General features: G+C 42.1%; 2 long non-coding RNA genes across 3 annotated transcripts; one reads left to right on the top strand and one right to left on the bottom strand.

Moving 5' to 3' along the window:
* The first annotated feature begins 11430 nt into the window (after positions 1 to 11430).
* On the top strand, positions 11431 to 13057 carry LOC119480349. 2 transcript variants are annotated; one of them, XR_005204882.1, is made up of 4 exons: positions 11431 to 11530; positions 12283 to 12400; positions 12544 to 12793; positions 13024 to 13057. It is a non-coding gene; the product is annotated as an uncharacterized LOC119480349 (long non-coding RNA). The 2 variants fall into 2 exon arrangements; XR_005204883.1 differs by lacking the exon at positions 11431 to 11530 and adding an exon at positions 11987 to 12187.
* Positions 13058 to 13973: 916 nt separating this feature from the next.
* LOC119480348 lies at positions 13974 to 15177 on the bottom strand. The gene is made up of 2 exons (XR_005204881.1): positions 14317 to 15177; positions 13974 to 14230 (listed from the first exon to the last, which is right to left on the bottom strand). It is a non-coding gene; the product is annotated as an uncharacterized LOC119480348 (long non-coding RNA).
* Between the last annotated feature and the right edge of the window lie 6485 nt (positions 15178 to 21662).

Below are 21662 nucleotides of genomic sequence, written 5' to 3'. Positions count from 1 at the left end.
TCTTGGCGACATACGGATGAGGCCGACCCATACGGCTGGCATGGCGCGGCTCAGCGATGACTGGGAGATACCCGACTGATTACACAGCTCCCTTTGAAAAGCTCCTGTTGCAAGGAACCCGAGTGTGGTGAGGACTTGGATTGGCAATGGCAAGGCGTGATTTCTCACAGTCTCCCTCTCCAAAGCTGGACCCAGTTCAGCACAGAGCTGTAAAATGATTACTCTTGGCAATCTGAATCGGCTCATAAGCCAGTCGTCATCTTGGGCCAACAGGTCAGTGTGATCCCTAAACACACGCTCCCTCCGAACTCTGCCATTGGCAATGTCCTCCAGCAGTGCCAAAGCAGCCATTGTTTAGCAAGTACTTGCCATCATGTTTACGCAGCCTTTTATAGGCTGCATCTAATTGTCTACACCTTGTCAACTTCATAACGCATCACACGTGACTTATTCCTCTTCTTCCCAGGGGAGATGGGTCTGTGCGCCTCACTTCCCGTGCGTCATGGATGTCTGTGCGCCTCGGCAAGTTTGCAGTCCTTGAGGTGTTTTAACATCTCTGTGTAACAGAAACAGAGACAACTTTCCAGTTTACTTGCGATGTTGGTTTTGGCATGGTGGTTAAGGCATGTCATCTCAGGGAAATTAGTTTAAATGTGTTTTTGTTGTGCCATTCTGATGTTAAACATTATGCTCAAACTAGTGAAGAAATATGTGTTCTTTTTAATCTCACTTCATAAACAAAGCTCAGTAAATTGAGTGGAAAAATATTTTTACACATTTGGCGAGTTTCAGTACTTTGTAGTTTGACGCTGCCAAATGACAGAGTTTGCGGGATGGCCCGCACATTTTCTCGACTGGTCTAGAGTTTGCGGCACGGTCCGCACATTCTCCTGTCACGTTGATTTTTATACATCCCGTCGTGAGCGTGAAACACAGCGTACGCAACATTTTAGTACGTGCGCACCGTTTAAACATGAGGCCCCTGGTGTTTCCTTTGGTGCTTTGGTGTCTTGTGGTTTGTGACTGGTAGTTTGTGGTGCAGTAGCTCCCCCTGGTGGTGTGATGGGATGTAGTGAATCCAGTTACTTGAGGGTTTCTTTGATGAAACTGTCTACTGAGGGTGATCGGTTTTGGATGGTTTTGGATTTGTTGGCAAGCTGCTCGCGGCGGTACAGGCGTGGGTCTTTGGGGGGTTTTGCAGGTAAAGGTTGGGGCTGTCTGGGTTTCTGCTGGTTGTCTTGTTCCTGTGATGGTTTGGTCCTGTTGGGGTCTTTTTGTTGGTGTTTTTCAGTTTTGGGGGGATGGAGGGGTTTTTGTGATGGGTGTAGACTTTTTCCTTCTATTGAGAGTTTATTTTTTTGTTTTTCTGGTGCAAATGCTGACGTCCAAATGTTCTGCATCTCTTCCTTGGATCGGGGTCCGGTTGCCATGGTTACTGGGTGATGTATGAGTGTTTAGTGTGTGTGTGTGCGAAAATATATAAATGAATAATTAAATAAATAAATGTATAAATATATAAAATAAAAAGTAGAACAGAAGGTTGTGACAGTGTTTAAATGGGGCTAATATGCCAGAGTGCAGTGTTGTGGAGAGGGACAAGGAAACAGCATTAAAACAGTTGGCTAGGCTGCAGTACTGGACTGAATACATAAAATAAAATGAGGATAAAACTAACAAGCGTTATAGTGGCAATTAAAGGGACTATTTGTAACTTTGTACGCGCATAAATGTAGCGGGTCGTCACACATGCGCGCTCACATATGCGCGTTCGCGTGTGGCCGCTGCCTCTCCAACTCTGCCTGCTTGCCTTCGCTCAGAGAGAGCGCGTGCGTCCTCGCTGTCTCGCTCCACCTCTAGACGTAAACGCGCGCTCACTCCTCACTGCAGAAGAGTTAGTTTAGCTCTGAGAATATCTAGTGAATGCACAGTGGACGTTTGTGCAGAAAAAAAATGCTGCAGCTCCTCCAGACCAACAGAGGTTTCCCGTGTCTTGTGAAGTGACGGAGCTCCTTAGCTAGTAACGTTACCCTTTCGTTACCGACCGGGTGCCGGTGTCTCCTCTGCTCTCTCCGGCTGTGGGAGGAGAGAGCAGGGAGACACGCTGCAGAGCCCCGCTGCTTCAGCCTGCACTTAGGCAGGAAAAGCCAACACTAGGATCAGATCTAAATCATGTTCATGGAGAGACCTTCGTCTGGTCAGCTAACATTACTGCCAAGCAGCTGAAATATAGAGTGATATTGTGGTTTTAGCTGACTTGTGTCGCCTCACTGTTTTGAGTGATGCTCGTTCAGGTATATTGAGAGCGAGCAAGCGCGAGCCCGACGCTGACTTTCGTTGATTTCACGGCCACAGGTGTCGCTGTTAAGAAGCATTTCTGAAAGTTACAAATAGTCCCTTCAAAAAATAAATACATAAAAAAAAAAAGACTTCGCGCACCGCACTCCTTTCTCTTGCTCTGTACCTGTAGACCGTCAGCACGCCGCGCACCCCCGGCCCTCCCTGCTTGATGGTATGATCCTTCTCTGTCATCACCTGATTGGTCGCACGGACATCATTAACACTACATTCAGTCACAGTCAGTGCATGGAGTGCCCGTGGCGCAGAGAAGATCGTCCTATCATTCTGCCTTGAATTAATAAAAAAAAATATTTTTTTTAAAACGTCTCTCGGATGGGAGCCGGCTCTTATTGTTCACTTAAAAGAGCCGGCTCTTTGAACTGGCTCGTTCACAACGAGAACAGGTAAGTGTAGAATGTGCAGAGTGCTACTGAGTGAGGTGAGTGAATGTGACTTAATTTCGTTAAAAGGCCATGCCTATGTTGGCTTAAAATAAATGAATAAACAGATAAAAGATCAAGTAAAAAGGCTTATCCTCTCCGTTATGGTGGCGTTGGGCTCCTGCTGCATTCCTCTCTCCTGCTCAGCTCAATTTTCAATTTGAGTTTAGCAGGAAACAAACACTGAAAAACTCAGGTGATCGCTCGATAGAGAAACGCTCTGCTTTGCTCTCAATCTCGTAGTGATACGTGCTCTCTCGTTAAAGTTAAAGGAACGAGGGCCGGGAGGAGGAGTTAAAGGAGGGAGGGCTGGGAGGAGGAGTTAAAGGAGCAAGGGCTGGGAGGAGGAGTTAAAGGAGGGAGGGCTGGGAGGAGGAGGTAAAGGAGCAAGGGCCGGGAGGAGGAGTTAAAGGAGCGAGGGCCGGGAGGAGGATTTAAAGGAGGGAGGGATGGGAGGAGGAGTTAAAGGAGCGAGGACCGGGAGGAGGATGAGTTAAAGGAGTGAGGACTGGGAGGAGGAGGAGGAGGAGTTAAAGGAGCGAGGGATGGGAGGAGGATTTGAAGGAGCGAGGGATGGGAGGAGGAGGAGGAGTTAAAGGAGCGAGGGATGGGAGGAGGAGTTAAAGGAGCGAGGGCTGGGAGGAGGAGTTAAAGGAGCGAACGCTGGGAGGAGGAGTTAAAGGATGAGCATCATATATATCTATCATTATATAAACCCTTATACACTTTCACTATTTACTTTAATTAATGAATTCATGTTTATTTCTGATGTATGACTAGAACAACTTGACACACAGTGCTGAGCTGCATCTCAAATTAATCTTCAGGTTTCCAGCTTTCAGATGATGTACACCACTTCTATGTGACATCTACTGTTGACCTGCTATCTCCCCCTAAATACTCCCTGTACCCCTCTAAAGAAGACTAAAATGGGTCTATTGTGGGTCTCAGAGGGTTAATTCAGCCTGTTCAAGCCAAGAGAGATTCTTATGAACATATCATGTTAAATGGCTGTGAACACACACACACAGTCACAGATGAACTCAGCTGATTTCCTGTAAGTGGAGAGAGGAGGAGCCACACTGACCATGTGATCCAGGCTCATGAGAGCAGCGAAGAAACTCTGAAAGTGAAAGTGTTCAGTCAGTTCAGTCAGCTCAGACGAGTCGACGGAGCAGAAGGATGAAAGCTGAAGACTGAAGCAGGGTGAGTGTTAATCCAACATTTTATTATTTCACTGTTAAAGTCTCTGAGTCAGTTTCCTCCCTGTGGACTGTAGAGGAGAGAAATGTTAGAATGAACTCAACAGTTTGATTCATCTGTGAACACAAAGTCGTGACTGGCTGAATAATACTCATTAAACCTGCTGTAAGCCAAGAAAACAAGCAGAGATTAAAAAAAAAGTGACCAGGAGGAGTTCTGGGTGGTTTTACTGTACTGTACTGTACTGTACTGTACTGTCTGTGTGTGTGAGTGTGAGCGTGTGTGAGAGATAGAGAGGTTTTGTGTGTGTGTGTGTGTGTGAGAGATAGAGAGGTTTTGTGTGTGTGTGTGTGTGTGTGTGTGTGTGTGTGAGAGATAGAGAGGTTTTGTGTTACTTGCTGTTCTCTCAGTTTTGCCTGTGACTCTTGCACAAACTGGTTTCCATTAAATGTTCTGAGCTCACCTCAGTGTTCTGGTTTTATCTCTCAGGATGACTTCAGATCAGAAGATGAGTGATTGTGTGGAGGAAGAGGAGGACAGAGCAGAGTCTCTAGTCTCTGGCTGTCTGTTTATGAAGAGTGATCAGTCTAAAGATGATCCTCTACACTTCAGTAATGAACCTGGACCCTCAGAGTCAAAGTAAGAGAGCTGCTACTAACTCATTTATACGGCTCATTTTCACTTTCCTCTACCAATACTGCTTTCTGTTGATTTTGTGTTTCAATTTTAAAATTTCTACTAAAATGTATTTGCTAACTGAAGTTGAACAGACTTTTCTCGACACAAAGAGAAGCAAAGCCCAACCCCCCTCCAGCCAGTTTTACTTTCTGTGTTTTTGGTTCACGCTCAGCGGCCCAGTTCCAATCCGGCCCCTCCACCCTCCCACTCTGGTGGAGTGAACTCTGTTTGTAGTCGCACTCACAGCTCAATGAAGCGCCTTCTTTAAAGATCACCTATTATGCAAAATGCACTTTTCCATGTCTTTTAAACATCAATATCTGTCCCCAGTGTGTCTACAAGTCACCATAGTATCATAAAAGACCATCCTCTCTCTTTTTCTCCTGCTCCATTTGTCCGGAAATTGGTGTGGAAAAGCACTGCGAAGCTTTTCCTACTCTTGGGACGTCATTAGCGAATTGCAAGCCATATAAGGGTTTCCTGGTGGAACGGTAGAGAACCGTGGTCAGTACCTCCAGCGAGGTGACCCTGCCCACAGCCTGACTCTCAGTCCACCTCGTTAATATGAGCAAAGTCTGTTCATGTACTCCCATCATCTAAATATAACATGTTCTTTCACAAAGGCTTTATGTAATTACACTGTTTAAACAGCTGATATTTATATATTATATATATTTGATGTCATGCATGTAGAAGAGTACAGGTAGTAGTGACTAAGCAACACAACACGTTTCTGTTTCACAGTCAAACTTTATTTGAATAGACAGATGACAATATTAATTATACACAGCATTTTTAATCATTCCACCTGCAGTTATGTTGACATGGTACAGGATAAAGTCTTTCAGCTCCGGTGAGCTCCGGTGAGTGTAACGTTAACCGGCCTGTAGTCATGGTAACACAAGCTCTGGTAAGCTAAGCTCCGGTGAGCTCCGGTGGCCTGTAGTCATGGTAACACAGAGACAGCTCCTACAGTAAATAATATGCCATTACTCTGATTACTTCCATACATTTATCAGGTGTCTTTTACCAGAAATAATGAACAGACTACTGTTTCACATCTTCTATTTTCCACCCTGATGTTCGCTGTGGTTACACACCGTCTCATAGTGGTAGCATGTAGCTAACCCGTTAGCATGTAGCTACATGCTAACGGGTTAGCTCTGTAGCTCCCATCTGCTCTCAGCTGTCTGCTCTCCTCTGGGATGATTCTGTCGGTCATTTCTCACAAATGGACCTGTAAAGACAAACGTAAAACAGAGTGTATATTTACAGTTTACAGAGTTGATGCATAATGTAAACACTGAGCTAACTAACAGAGATATAAATAGTATTATTTACCTGAGAGAAACCGTCAGGAAAACCTGGAATCTGGACTGATTTCTGATCAGATTGTTCCGGTAACGTGCGCTGGGTGAAGTTTCTGGTTATGTTTTGCTCCTGTTCAAAATATAAATATAAATATATAAAACAGGAATCATAAGAAAATATAAATAAGAAATATGCTGCACCGAGGAGCTGCACCGAGGAGCTGCACCGCCGCACGCCGCCCACAGCGTACCGGAGGACGGGTAAACATTTTGCAGAGGACGGCTGTTTGAAATGCAGTTTCGGGATGCTTTGGAGGTTCACCGTCCACCAGTACCGGCCGCTCTCTCCTCAGCTCCAGCACCGACACCGCACGAAGCTGCTCTGTGATTTGTTTATTTCTCTAACGGGACTTTTTGTCTTGTTTTCTCTTGGACTGAAAGTTGCTCTCCGCGTCGTTCGGACCTGTTAGAGGCCGGCAAACCTCCAAAACCGTTATTTATGTCCAGAAGGAGGAGACGGTAAAGAAGAGAGCAAGTGAGCGAGACAGTCAGTGTGTTGTCTTAATTCCGACGGTGGGATTTTGTTCTAATCCACTACGTTGATTACAACTGTTCTCGGCACTCACAAATGCCATTGTGAAAATAAAATGAAAACCCTCAGTTTGTTTAATTTTTAGCACAAAATTAAGTTATTTGTCAAATAAAAAATTGGCGAAGAGTGTGGCTAATCAACTTAGTCAGGAAATGACTCAAATCAATATAAAATATTATAGAAATACCAAAATACACTGGAGGAGGGCTTTAATTTGTGCATTCTTCCTCATTGCATCTGTGACAGCTGTCAGTCACCCAGAACAGCTGTAATCTAAGAGGACTAATAGAAACTTTTAAACCACATTATTGACAGTAGCAGTAGTTTGTGTGTTTAGAGCTACTGAAATGGCTTTGTCATCAGAGAATTTATCAAGGATTCATGTGATATGAATAAAATCATCTTGGTGTTTGCAAGGCAAGGCAAGGCAAGGCAGCTTTATTTGTATAGCACATTTCAACAACAGGGCAATTCAAAGTGCTTTACAGAAACATTCAAGAACATTGCGACAAAATGCAAAAGAACATTAAGAAATAATTAAAACAGTTATAAAAACATAAAAACATTAAAACATTAAAGATTAGAAAATAAAAACAAGCTAAAAATAAAAGCTAGGATAGAAGCTAAAATTGCATAAAACTCAAAAGAGTAAAAGTTATAGTGCAGTGTCAGAATGAAAGGCACCCGCAAACAGGAAAGTTTTAAGCTTTGTTTTAAAAGAAGTGAGAGTTGGAGCGGTCCTGCAGGTTTCTGGGAGCTTGTTCCAGATATTTGGTGCATAAAAACTGAATGCTGCTTCTGCATGTTTAGTTCTGACTCTGGGGACACTAAGCAGACCTGATCCAGATGACCTGAGAGGTCTGGATGGTTCATAACACAGCAGAAGATCAGAAATGTATTTTGGCCCTAAACCATTTAGTGCTTTGTAAACCAGCAGCAGTATTTTGAAATCAATTCTCTGAGAGACAGGCAGCCAGTGTAGAGACTTCAGAACTGGACTGATGTGATCCACTTTCTTGGTCTTAGTGAGGACTCTAGCAGCAACGTTCTGAATCAGCTGCAGCTGTCTGATCGATTTTTTAGGAAGACCGGTAAAGACGCCGTTACAGTAGTCAAGTCGGCTGAAGATAAATGCATGTACTAGTTTTTCCAAATCCTGCTGAGACATCAGTCCTCTAATTCTTCTTATATTCTTCAGGTGATAGAAGGCTGTCTTTGTAATTGTCTTAATATGGCTGTTAAAGCTCAGGTCTGAGTCCATGACTACACCAAGGTTTCTGGCTTGGTCTGAGCTTTTTAACATCACAGATTGTAGGTGAGCACTAACCTTTAATCTTTCTTTTTTGGCTCCAAAAACTACAACCTCAGTTTTGTCTTTGTTCAGCTGAAGAAAATTCTGGCACATCCAATTATTGACTTGTTCAATGCACTCACTCAGTGCTTGTATTGGACTGTAGTCTCCTGGTGATAGAGTTATGTAAATTTGTGTGTCGTCTGCATAGTTATGGTAATTTATTTTGTTGTTCTCAAAAATCTGACCCAGTGGGAGCATGTAGATGTTAAACAAAAGAGGCCCCAAGATGGAGCCTTGGGGAACTCCGCATGTGATTTTGTTCAGCTCAGATTTGCAATTACCTATAGACACAAAGAAGTCCCTGTCTTTTAGGTAGGATTTAAACCAGCTGAGTGCTATGCCAGAAATACCCACCCAGTTTTCCAGTCGGTCTAGTAATATATTATGGTCAACCGTGTCGAATGCAGCACTGAGATCCAGTAAAACTAAAACCGTAGTTCTACCACTGTCTGTGTTCAATCGGATGTCATTGAAGACCTTAACAAGAGCAGTCTCAGTGCTGTGGTTTCGTCGAAAACCTGACTGGAAGACATCAAAAGAGTTGTTTAGTGCCAGAAAGCTATTTAATTTTTGAAAAACTGTTTTTTCAATTATTTTAGACAAGAATGGAAGATTTGATATCGGTCTGTAATTATTTACTATTGATGAGTCCAGATTGTTCTTTTTGAGGAGTGGTTTGATGACAGCAGTTTTCAGGGCCTGTGGGAACACTCCTGAAACAAGAGATGCATTAACAATCTGTAAAAGCTCTGAGACCATACAATCTGATACTTTTTTGAAAAGGCCTGTTGGCAGAATGTCAAGGCAGCATGAGGAGGATTTTAGATGTTGTATGATTTCCTCCAGGTATGTCTGATTTATTGGATAAAACTGTGTCATGGTATTTGCACCAGGTTTAAGTGGACGCAGGGGAAACAAACATCCTGTACCTGCTATGGAGGAAGTGACTGCTTGTCTGATTTTGTGAATTTTTTCTGTAAAAAAGGAAGCAAATTCATTGCAGGCCCTGGAGGATAAAAGTTCAGAGGCTACTGACACAGGAGGGTTTGTTAGCCTGTCGACAGTAGCAAACAGGGCACGTGCATTGTTATTGTTTTTGGTGATGATGTCAGAGAAGAAGGACCGCCTTGCATTTTTCAGTTCTGAATTATAAATGCAAAGTCTCTCTTTATAGATGTCATAATGAACTTGTAGATTTGTTTTCCGCCACTGGCGTTCAGCTTTTCGACACTCTCTTTTTTCATTTCTTACCAACATGGTATTTCTCCATGGAGATTTTTTCTTACCAGAGACAATCTTCACCGTGGTGGGTGCAATGGTATCAATAACATTTGTCATTTTAGAATTGAAATTATCTACAAGCTCATTGACAGAGGTCCAGGGGAGGGTGGGTGTGGAAGAGAAAGCCTGAACAAATTGATCACTGGTATTTTCAGTGATATACCTTTTTGTGATTACCTCTGTCTTATCATTCCTGTGCACAGGAAGAGTACTCTCAAAGAATACACATGAATGATCAGACAGAGCAACATCCATCACTACAACCTTGGAAATGTTCAGGCCCTTTGATATGATTAAGTCCAAAGTGTGTCCCCTTTTGTGTGTGGGCTCTGTCACATGCTGACTCATTCCATAGTTATCAAGAACCTGACACAGTTCTTTGGCCCCTCTGTCCTGTTGGTTGTCAACATGGATGTTAAAATCACCAACAATGACTACACAGTCAAAGTCAACACAAATTACAGACAGCAGTTCAGTAAAATCATCAAAAAAGTTTGCACAGTATTTAGGTGGCCTGTAGATATTGAGAAACAAAGCTCGAGAAGAGGAGTTCAGCTGAAGAGCGACATATTCAAAAGAAGCAAAATGTCCATAAGATATCTGTTTGCATTGGAGAGAGTCATTAAACAATATGGCAACTCCACCTCCTTTCTTATGCATTCTAGCTTCGCTCATAAAACTAAAGTTGGGAGGAGTTGACTCGATAAGAACAGCTGCACTGTTATTTTGGTCTAACCAAGTTTCAGTTAAAAACATAAAATCAAGCTTGTGCTCAATAATAAAATCATTGATTAAAAAACTTTTTCCTGCCAAAGACCTGACGTTTAACAGGGCTAGCTTTAATGTGCTAGAAGCATTATTATTATTTTTTGGGACATGGTTTGGCTGGCAAGGAATCAATGCTAAATTTGATAAATTAGCACAATCAGTAAAAATCTTCCTGTTTCTTTGCAGATTCACCATTCTTTTTCTACTACTTATTAGAACTGAGATAGAAGAAGCTCTCATCACACAGGGCCCCAGCTTTTCCTGGAAACAGTCACGTGTATCATTAGCCTTGAAGCCTGGACCCAGCACATATCAATCTGTGCTTGCAACATTTTGTAAAGGAACATCCTTATCAGACTGCGGAGACAGAGGCTGATTCCATTGTGGAGGGGATGGAGGTGGTAGGTGTCGTGCTTGTGGAGATAGTGCCAAAGTTGTTCGAGGTCGACCTCGTGGGGGGATCATGGGAGAGAAAATGGGTGTAGGGCGGGGAGTAAGTTTAGTTCCAGCATTGACCAGCTCCTTCATGTGGTCAGTGAACTCCAAGAGGGGGGAGGAGGGAGAAAGGGTGATAAGCGAGGCAGATTTGCAGAGTTCAGTACAGACAGAGAGCAGAGTCTCCAGTACCCAGCTGTCTGTCTATGAAGAGTGACTGGTCTAAAGAGGATCCTCAGGACTTCTTTAATGAACCTGGACCCTCAGACACAAAGTAAGAGACTGTTTTAACTATAAACTGACCTGATGGATGATGATGCATTGAGGATGAAGACTAAATGTTCTGCTGAAAGATTTATATTCCTGATGCAGAACTATTAGTGCAGATACTATTTCAAACTAAGATAGATCTTAGTCTGGGTTTTATAGCCACAAACTACTGATGATATTTCTGTAGCAAAACACCCGAGAACCTCCATTTCACAATTTGTCATAAATTTAAAGGTCACATATTATGCAAAATGCACTTTTCCATGTCTTTTAAACATCAATATCTGTCCCCAGTGTGTCTACAGGCCACCATAGTATCATAAAAGACCATCCTCTCTCTTTTTCTCCTCCTCCGTTTGTCCGGAAATGGGTGCAGAAATAGAAATTCGTTTTTTTCCTAGTCTTCTGACGTCATTAGGCAGAAATGCAAGCCATATATGGCTTTCCTGTTTCCAGTGAAACAGAACAGCAACCCCCTCACCCCCTCACCCCATACCCCGGCTTGGTAACCCCGGCCACGGAGTAGCCGGCTCAGCAAGCTGCGTCCGCCATTGTTATTTCGACTGTTTACTAGTAAACATGCTGAAAGGAAAACCCGCTTGTTCTGTTGTTGGCTGCAATACTCCACACAAAAGCTTGCACCATGTACCCACTTCGGATCCTCTGAAGACCCAGTGGATGGACTTTATTTTCGCTGGTGCTGTGCCCAGACATGTTTCAAAGAAGTTGTTGGTATGTGCAAATCATTTCACAACCGAATGCTGTAAATCAGGGTCAGTACCTGGCGGGATACGCTAGTTACCTGAAACTGAATATTGGATCAATACCAACTGTCCGGGATGCATCAGGAGACCCTGAAGCTGTAAGTTTTTTATTTTTTCCTTTTTTTATTATACTGTTTATTAGGGCCGGTTTGCTAGACGGAGTTAGCATGCAGTGCGGCTAAACTTGAACTTATAGTGTAATGATTCAGCTTCATTATTCAGCTTGTGAGAGGCTTTTGTTTTACGTTAAGCACCATTTCAAACCCGTAAAATAACTATAGTAGTAGGTATGGTGTGTGTAAACTGGGTCTCCATGTTGCTTTTAGTGCAACTTTATACTGCGGCCTGTAGGCACAGTCTGCTCCGTTAGCCTAATGGAGCAGACTGTGCGGAGCTAGCTGCTAGCTGTGCGGAGCTAGCTGCTGTATTGTGTGTGTGGAGAGTTACTTGTTTTAGACTCCCCTGAAAGTACACATGCTCAAAACAAGTGGTCAAACTGTAAACTAATCCAGAAACGGTGATTAATTTGCTATGAAACGTTATGTAGCTTTCGTTTATGTTAGCACCCGGTCGCCCCGACCGACGGCTGTAGTGGCCAGCTGTGCAGTGTGTTGACTTACACAGATGATAGTATGACCGCTATGATTCACCGATAAAGTTGTTAGTCTCGTATTGCATTACAAACAGTGAGTCTAGCTAGCTTTATGACGCTTTCTGCTCTGCTAACTTCATCAAACTGAATTTACAAACTTTTGGTATGTCACAACACAAGTTATACTGTATTTGTAACTTGTTGTCATAACTACTCATTTGAGATGATGTTGTAAACATGACTGTTTCCTGTATACAGGGCTGTTCTAGACAACCTACAAGGCCAGATGTTGCCTGCCAAACAGACCCAGTAGAGCAACGTTCTGTGCACACACAGTTGTCCTGGAGGACTTTCCATCCATTCGTCAGGAGTAAAGGTTTGTAGTCTTACATGTTATGACCATTTCAGAACAAGTTTAAAACACAGTGGCAGCTTTTTGTAGTTGTTCTTCTAATTTTATATAGATCGGTGTTTTATATTCTGTCATGGGTTTCATGGATATGTACAATTGTGTTACAGGTGTACAGGCTACTGTGTCCTGCAAGGACTTTCGTGGTGGCACAGACCCTGTTCTGTATGATGAACCCCTGCCGCTTTTCACATCCACCCCAGCAAAGAGGCCAGCAAAGAGACCTCGCCTGGAACTGGAGGAGGAGGATGAGGAAGACGCATTGGAGGGCAGCTCTTCCTTTTTAGCTCCACAAGGGCTGGATGCTACGTACGACCCTGAGGAGTCGGTCACACATGTGACAGCCTCAACAGACACCTCGTGAGTTACAACAATATTACTATGTGTGTGTGTGCATTTATACATATGTATTTGTTGCCATGTCAGTGGCAGAAATTAATGCAGTTTAATTCTGCGTTCCAGCAAGTACTACCACTTGCATGCAGTTGGTGAAGCTTAGAAGCACAGTTATGTGCGAGGAAGCCAGCTACATTGCTTTAGAGGGCTCAGGCTGTTTGATGGTTCATAACATTTGTCTTTTTTTATTACAGTGGTCAAGCACCCACTGCCACCCACAATGTCAACTCCCTGCGGATCCGCAGTACCACACAGGCCGGAATTACAACGCGGATCCTGCGCCCAAGAAAGCCCCAGCACCAGCTCACAAAGCTCCTGTATGCCAGATACCTGTATTGGCTGTAAGATTGGACAATATACATGTATTTAGTAAACAGCGTGTCAGGAGCCAAACTTGAAAACTTAGTCATGTTATTATCAGTATGTCCCTTGTTTTACTTTGTACTTTTTGATGTGGCTTTTTACATTTATTGTAAGCAATAAGAAATATCTCACAACATGAAACACTGTGCTGTCATATACCAAAGATAAAAGCAATACAAATTAAACAAAAAAATAACATGTTCAACTACGGTCTGAATGCAACAATCATTGCAGCCAAAATCTTGTTGCCAGAGACAGTAAAATACCTTTTCATTTGGATCCAGCCATGACAACACACTTGAAATATTATATAATATAGTATAATAGTATTGTATTTACATGCTGCATCAGCCACCATTGTTTCAGGTCAGTATAAGCTCCATTTTCAGAATTGAAATAAAGTGGAAATCACAAGTTTGTGCTGAGTTTGAAGCACAAACAAATGCCAATTCAGCTTTAGCAGTGTGGTTTGTCAAAAATGTCTTTCTTATTTATGGGTTCAGTGAATCCTTTGTTTTTCTATTCATATATTATGAGAATGGTGTTCTATTGATTGAAATAACAATAAAGGCTTTACAGTATCTGTAAAATGTGTCATGAAATCATGTTTAATATGAACAGTATCTGCTGATGTCAAACTTAGCTACAGTATATACTAAAAAGTAATCACGTTCTTATTTTGGGGCATTATTCTGCAATATCGTGGTGTGTAATGCCATTCATGGTGTGTGGTGAACAGTGTAATGTAAGGCCCACTGAAGTAATGGAAAGGAAGACTGCATAAAATTTAACATACAGGTATTTATTTTCATGAACAACATTAGCATTTAATTGTACTTTTTGATTAAAATTATGATGATCAAATAAGTAAGAAACCACTTACCGCTCTATCGCCCTTTGGTGCAAAGCACCATATTCAGCCCTGTAAACATTATATGCGTTTTGCATCGTGAACAAATTTAAACATACAGGGTCCAACCCAGGATGTTCAATCATGCAGGAGATGTTGTCCGGCAGCTGCTCCATCCGTCTTTTAACCTAGAGTGAATGACATATGGTAAGCCTCATGGAATGTGAAAAATATGTCTAAACACACAACTAAATATAGCTAATAAAAATGTTACCTTTTGTGTCTCCCAGCAGCAGATATTCTCAGGTTCTGTGGGCATTTTTGCACAATTTCCACATGTGCACCTGAACAAATAAATAAAAAATGTGAGCATTTCAACATGTGAAGCATATGATACTATAAACCTGACAGAAGATGCAAAAAAGCTGAGGTGAATGAGCAGTAAGCTTTTTTCACCACACATTTTTATCGCACAATATGATAGAATATTCGGGATATATCAAGTAAAATATACCTTACCAATTGAAAAACATGCAACGTACGTAGAGCCTAACGTTCACTAAATTACACAAATTACAAAATTGGTTATTGACCAAATACCTCACAATAACGTTACCTACAGAGCCGTGAAAGTAGCATTAGAGCTGACGTTAGCTACCGTTAGCCTCCGTGCTAACCCATACATAAAGTTACACAACAAGTTGAACTAACCATTGTGAAATGTCTTGCTGCATTCGAGGTGGAAGTGCTGCTGCTGCTGGGGCCTCTTCCTCTTCATAGTTTGAGTCGGTGTTCGACTCAGGGTCAAACTGAACAGTCATATTCATAGCTGTTGTCATTATAACATTCAGAGTTGTTTACTGTTACCAAGGTATCAAGCCGAGGGGCGGGGGGGATGGGGCGGAGAGCTACAGCCGGTTCCGCAGAGGGGGTGGGGCGCAGCAGCTCATTCTCATTTAAAGCTACAGACACAGAAATCAGCACTTTTGGAAATGGGCTGAAACAGAGGTTATAGAGACATGCTGGAATGCATGATCTGATTGTTTTTTTGAAAAAAAAACTTCAGAGACATGGTTTGGAGGTGTCTGAGACCTATAATAACTAGTTTAAATGGAGTATAATATGTGACCTTTAAATCATGTTTTCATTCAGATCCACTGCAACAGGAAATAAACAGGGACACATCTGGAATTTTTACGTTTACAACTGTGAAATGGTCTAAAGATCTGCGACTATTCAAAATCTGGAAGAATGTGCTTCAAATGTGTAATTCAGTTTCTCATATTTGTCCTCAAAATATTTAGTGGGTTTGACTCCTCCTAGAATCAGCTGTTATGACCTACTGGGTGTCATCTTGAATCAGTGCACATCATAATTGTGCAACATGTGGTGAAAAAGCATCTGTAGAAAATATTTGCTCACCTTGATTATATGTGTTAACGGTTTGAGTTTGTTCTTTCACTACATATGTAAAATATGGTGAAGGTAAACTCTGCTCAAAGGTCGACTTACTAATGATCCAGATCTTTCAGTTGAAAACTTTGGATCATTATTATGTGGACCTTTGAGCTTAGATTCTCTGCACCACATATTATTTCTGAAGGTCAAGAAGAAATATCTCTGGTGTAAAATTATCTGCTGACAAAACAAAGTGCATAAAATGGTCAAATGTAGATTTGTACCACTTCTGTTTCTTAGAATATTTGAATTAATGCCTTCATTTGATAGTTGACAGTAGAAAGTGGCAGAAAACATAGTGACATTAAAGAAGTAACACCAAGGACACCAGTGTTGCATGCTGTGTGTCTTAGACTGCTGGTCTACCTCAATATTTAGACCACTTCTAACCTCAGTTCAGTCACCTCAGTGGTGATCTGAATGGAGTATAGAATTTCAACATTTAATAACTACTGGAAAACTAAAGAAGTCAGAGAGGTCTGACACAGTTGCCCTGTTTTATAAGTGTTTATTGTTAACAAATAAAATAAATTCAGAAAGTAACAGCATGTTTATTTATATTGCAAATGTTGTTGAAATTCTATACTCCATTCATATCACCACTGACAGGAAGTCACTGTTTACCGTGATGACGCCGCCACCTTGTGGTTTTCCAGAGCGTCCTCTCAATATGTGCATACATGAGCAAGTTGCAATATTTTTATATAGTTATATAGTTTATAAAGTTATTTAGCCTCCAAAATTATATTAATGTTTTAAAAATGGCCGTTGTTCCTCTTTAATAAACAAACTTCAGTTAGATCACTAAATGTTCAATAAGACAGTCAGACAGGAAAATCAGCTAATTCTTGTTTATTAAATCAGGAGAGTTAAAATAAAGGAACATTTTCATCACAGACTGAATGCTGAATTCAAACAGAAAAGTAACAACACTTTAATTCTTCTCTGTGACCATCTGATCTTCTTGATATAATCGGCCAATTCTTGATATTTTTCACCAACAATCAACAAATGATTTTAGTAATAAAGTAATGTCTCCACAGAGAGAACAAGGAGGAGCTGATGTCCAGATCCAGAACAAGACCTGGACCTCAGACAGCCAGTCAGACCGGCACTGTACAAAGTAAGATTGTAGATCGGTCTGATGATGTCTTCATGTCTGGAAATAGGACTTATTGTTTTAATACACTGACTATTGTTGTGACAACTGTTTAAGATCTGCTCCACCATACATATCTGCTCTGCATCACTTCCTTACTGAATCTGATCTCAAAAGAAATAATTTTATATTTTTATGTTTTGTTTTTATGATAGCTCTCCGTCTTTGCATTAACAATCAGAATGCTATTTGTTCTCCATCTGCATAGATGAAGATGGAGAACTATTAAACTGTGTGTGAAGCAACAACATCACTGTTCTATCACAGACAGACAGTCACACTGACTAACAGCCAGACAGCAGCCTGAGACACAACAAGAGACACAGACTTTGAACAACAGCCCACATTAGCTTTCCTGCTAAAGTCTCCTTCTCTAACTTACAAACACACGTCTGGTCCTGCAGAGCAACACGTTGAACAAGCGACCAAACAAACACCCACTGAGGAAAGCTATACTGCTAACATCAGTTTTCAGGCTACAGTAGAGTGATAATTAGCTCGTCAGTTGCAGCACATTAAAGATCTTAAAGAGTGTTATGATATAATATCTAATATCAACATTGGTTAGTTTAGATGTTTAACAGGGTCCTGTCACTTCAGTTCCTCTGCTAACAAAACACTGTCTGCCCACAGCTGGTAAGTTTCAGATTTCAGCACATTTGTTTACTTTGTCTTTTGCTGTTTTCTGTTCTGCGTTGTGCCAAATTATGAATACATGCACTTCTACTGTTGGACAAACTGAACTGAGCTGTAGTCACATCAGAGGTTAATTTATTTACAGCTGAAAACTCAACATCTCCTTCTGCTTCACATAATAGTCCTCCACCAGCGGGGGGCTTTTATTTTGAAGCAGCTTTAGGTAACGCAGTGTATTGGTCAACGAGACAAGAACATATTCTGCATTATTTGATGAGGTTTAAATATTACAGGGAGGTAGGAACAGCCACAGTGAGCTGTTTAGATGAAGAGCTGCTGGCGAGCAGCTGAGGCTCCGCCTCCTCTGCTGTCAATCAAACATGTACACCAACACACAGTCAGAGGCTGAGAGAGAAATGAGCATTTCTGATGCTTCTCTTTACAAATATAAACTATTAACAAGAAATGTAGAAATCACGTTGATGTTAGTTTTGACTTCAAGAAGGGATGATGACTTTATAACCTTTACTTCTTATAGGTTCTTATATTGATTATTTTCATGTTGGCAATTAAAATAAGTTTCTCTGTTTTGTCTCAAACTTTTTCCTTCTCTTTCAGCAGATAGAGGTCTGCAGGAGGTTGTAGATGAACATAAGATCAGTCTGAAGAAAATATGTGAATGTGTGATGGAATTAAAAGGGATAAAACAGGAAGTAGAACTCTCCTCAACAAGATCTACACTGAGCTCTACATCACAGAGGGACAGAGTGAAGAGGTTAATACCCAACATGAGGTGAGGCAGCTTGAGACAGCTTCCAAGAAGAAGATCCTCCATGACGCTCCAATCAAGTGCCACAATATCTTTAAAGCCTTACCTGACCAACAGGGACACATCAGAGTCGTTCTGATGAATGGCATCGCTGGCATTGGAAAAACCTTCTCAGTGCAGAAGTTCACTCTGGACTGGGCAGAGGGCTTGGAAAACCAAGATCTCAGTCTGGTGGTTCTGCTTTCGTTCAGGGAGCTGAACTTGATCAGAGATGAGCATTACAGTCTTCTCATGCTGCTCCATGTTTTCCATCCAACATTACAGAAGGTCACAGCAGAGACGCTCGCTGTCAGTAAAGTTCTGTTCATCTTTGACGGCCTGGATGAAAGCAGACTCTCACTGGATTTCAACAACAACAAGGAGGTTGTGTCTGATGTCGCCCAGAAGTCATCAGTCAACGTGCTGTTGACAAACCTCATCCAGGGGAATCTGCTTCCCTCAGCTCTCGTCTGGATAACTTCCCGACCTGCAGCAGCCAATCAGATTCCTGATGAATGTGTTGACAGGATAACAGAAGTACGAGGCTTCACTGACGATCAGAAGGAGGAGTACTTCAGGAGGAGAGTCCGTGATGAAAAGCAGTCCAGTAGAATCATCTCACACATAAAGACATCCAGGAGCCTCCACATCATGTGTCTAATCCCAGTCTTCTGCTGGATCACTGCTAACGTTCTGGACGACATGTTGACTACAGACCAGAGAGGAGAGCTGCCCAAGACCCTGACTGACATGTACTCACACTTCCTGTTGGTTCAGACAAAGAGGAAGAAGCAGAAGTATGGTGAGGAACGTGAGACGAGTCCACAGAAGCTGACTAAGGCTGACAGGAAAGTTCTTCTGAAGCTGGGGAGGCTGGCGTTTGAACATCTGGAGAAAGGAAACATTGTGGCAGCTGCCAATTCTCTGGTGCTTGCTGTTGTTTCCCTTTTCCCTGGTGTTTTTTTTGGTTGAGTTGCTGAGTGATTAGAGGGTTATTCAGTTCACCTGTTGCGCAGGGTGTGGGGACTGGCTCTTAAATGATAGTTGAGAGCAGCTTGGTGCATTCCCCTCTTGGCCAATCAGGGTGTAACGACGCCCTTTCTGTAGGGCTTAAAAGAGGAGGGAAACTGCACACCCAGTGTCATTCTGATCTCTCCTTCACTCAATGCAACATGTGTTATCAGCTTTACCAGAAACTCTGGCCTTTTGGGATTCTGTGATCTTTGTGTTTTGTTTGTTGAGAGTGTTGACTCCTAGTTGGGGAAACAAGTTAAGTGCCAACCAATTAGGTTACCTGCACTGGGACGATTAGGTGCTATTTGTGCAACAGCTGGCTTGCCTTACAATAGCCTAACGCCTGCAGGCTGTATTTTTGTATTCTATTCATTTGTTGATTTTCAATGAAACCCTTTATACCCATTTCTTTTAGTGTATTTTATTTGGGAAAACTTTAAAGGAGGGTAAAAGGAAAAGCAAAACCAATATTTCAGTTTCCTTAATTGTTTGTTATTATTGAAGAGGCATTTGTTCATTATTATTATTAAGAAGGCATTTTATTTTATATTATTATGTGGATGGGAACTGTTTTTCAGTCTTCTGACTGAACAACTAAAGTCTGGGGAACTCAGTACCGCCACATAATTGGCAACCACGAAGGGACACGTAACACAAAGCATAATCTTTCAATAAAGAGATTTAGTTTTGTGTCCCATCTTCTGATATCTATTTAGCAAGTGTATTTGAGTGTATATTTCTGAAATGTGTATTTGGAGTGTAGCTTGACTATTAGTCCAAATAATTACTAGTGACCATCCATCATGTCTTGGGAAGATCCAGACATTACAATGACCGCATTGGAACCGTCGCTTGCGGAATTGGAATCCGAGCTTTCTTTAAATGTTAGCTTGGATATGCCTGTAGTTGGGCAGGAGGTGCACTTACTGGATGATGATGATGATGATGATGAAGAGGGATGGGTAGATGCTCCAGTAGAACCACAATTGTCTGTGGACACTCATCCTCTTTTGGCTTTAGAGGGCTTATTACTTCCGCCTTCATCCCCAGTTCCTGTAGCTCCTCCCACCCAGGAACACTCAGATTCGGATTTAGTCATTTTTGCTAATGCTGTAGAGTCGATGAAACTTGTGTTTAAAAATACAGTGGATTGGCAGCGTGAGTGGCTGTCAAACATTTCAAAGGGCATACCCATCGATAAAGCTCTAAAAATGTGTACTACTCTCATAACAAATGTGGTGGAGAAAGCAAGTAACCATTTGCTCGCAGAAGTAAGGGATTTTGGTTCAAAGTGCATAAATGCCATTCAGTGGAATGCACAACAAACACAGTCTGAGTTCCAAGAGTCCCTGATTACTGACCGTCAAAACTTGATGACCTCCATTACATCCGCGGTCACTGAAAACAAGGATGTACAACTTCTGGTGACCGAGGTGCATACATTGCAACAGCAGATGGGTTCAGTGCAGGCTACCCTTGAGTCTCTTGTGCGTCAACAGTGTGCACTCAATTCTCAGGTCAATTCAATACATAAGCGAGAGGAATGGGTCCTTAAAGAAGCAGTCACACCTGTTGCAGTTTCGTCTCAAGCACACACATATCCTGTTTCTCCAGTTGTTAAAAATGTGGTTTTGTTGCCTACCTCCGCACCTGTGGGAGTTCCTTCAGATTGCTCAGGAGCTGCTGCTCCTAAGGGTGAAATTTTCCAGGATGATGGTTGTAGAGTGACTGATGGCAAACTTCCAGTTAAGATGTTTTTCCCTTGCTATGGCGGGCCTCAGGATGAGAAAGATCCTTTGGTGTATTTGCAAAGATGCAGTGACTTCCTGTCTCTGAAACCACTTACCCATGGTGAGATCCTAGCGACCATGAGAAGTGTATTGCATGGTTCTGCACGTGATTGGTGGGAGACTGTTAGGGAGAAAATCCATTCATGGGAGGAATTTCAGAGAGCTTTCCTATCATCTTTTCTTCCCGAGGACTATGTTGATGTTCTGGAAGAACAGATTCGAACCAGGGTGCAAGGAAGAAATGAGTCACTACGAGACTTTGTTTTCTCCTTTCAAGCACTTATCAAACGTTGGCACTCTTCGGCCACAGATGATGAGATTTTAAAAAGAATATTGAAGGCTATGAATCCCTTTCTGGCATGTCAGCTCCGTGGTCGGGTTACCTCCATAGATGAGATGATCCGCATTGGGAGTCAAATAGAAGTAGATTATGAAAACCAGAAAAGGTACAGGAGAACTCTGAACGAATCTCACAAAGCTAATGGTACAACTGAAAAGAAGGTTATAAAGAGACCTGAAATGGTTTTGTGTTGGCGTTGCCATGGTGAGCATGCACCAGGGTTCTGCCCTCAGTTTCATGTCTTCCCAGGTAGCTCAAAATACAGTAGACAGCAAAAGTCAGAGTCAAAACAGACTTCAGCGTCCAGTAAAAAAGGTTCCATGGCTACTGTTGCTAGTCAGCCTGCAGCCAAGAACTGCCAGAAGCAAAAGTCTACTAGTGTGGTGGGATCTCCATCTCACCCGCCCACTAGTCT

The sequence above is a fragment of the Sebastes umbrosus genome, chromosome 21 (assembly GCF_015220745.1).
Source record: "Sebastes umbrosus isolate fSebUmb1 chromosome 21, fSebUmb1.pri, whole genome shotgun sequence".
Taxonomy (NCBI): domain Eukaryota; kingdom Metazoa; phylum Chordata; class Actinopteri; order Perciformes; family Sebastidae; genus Sebastes; species Sebastes umbrosus.
This window is presented reverse-complemented; position numbering and strand designations above follow the sequence as displayed.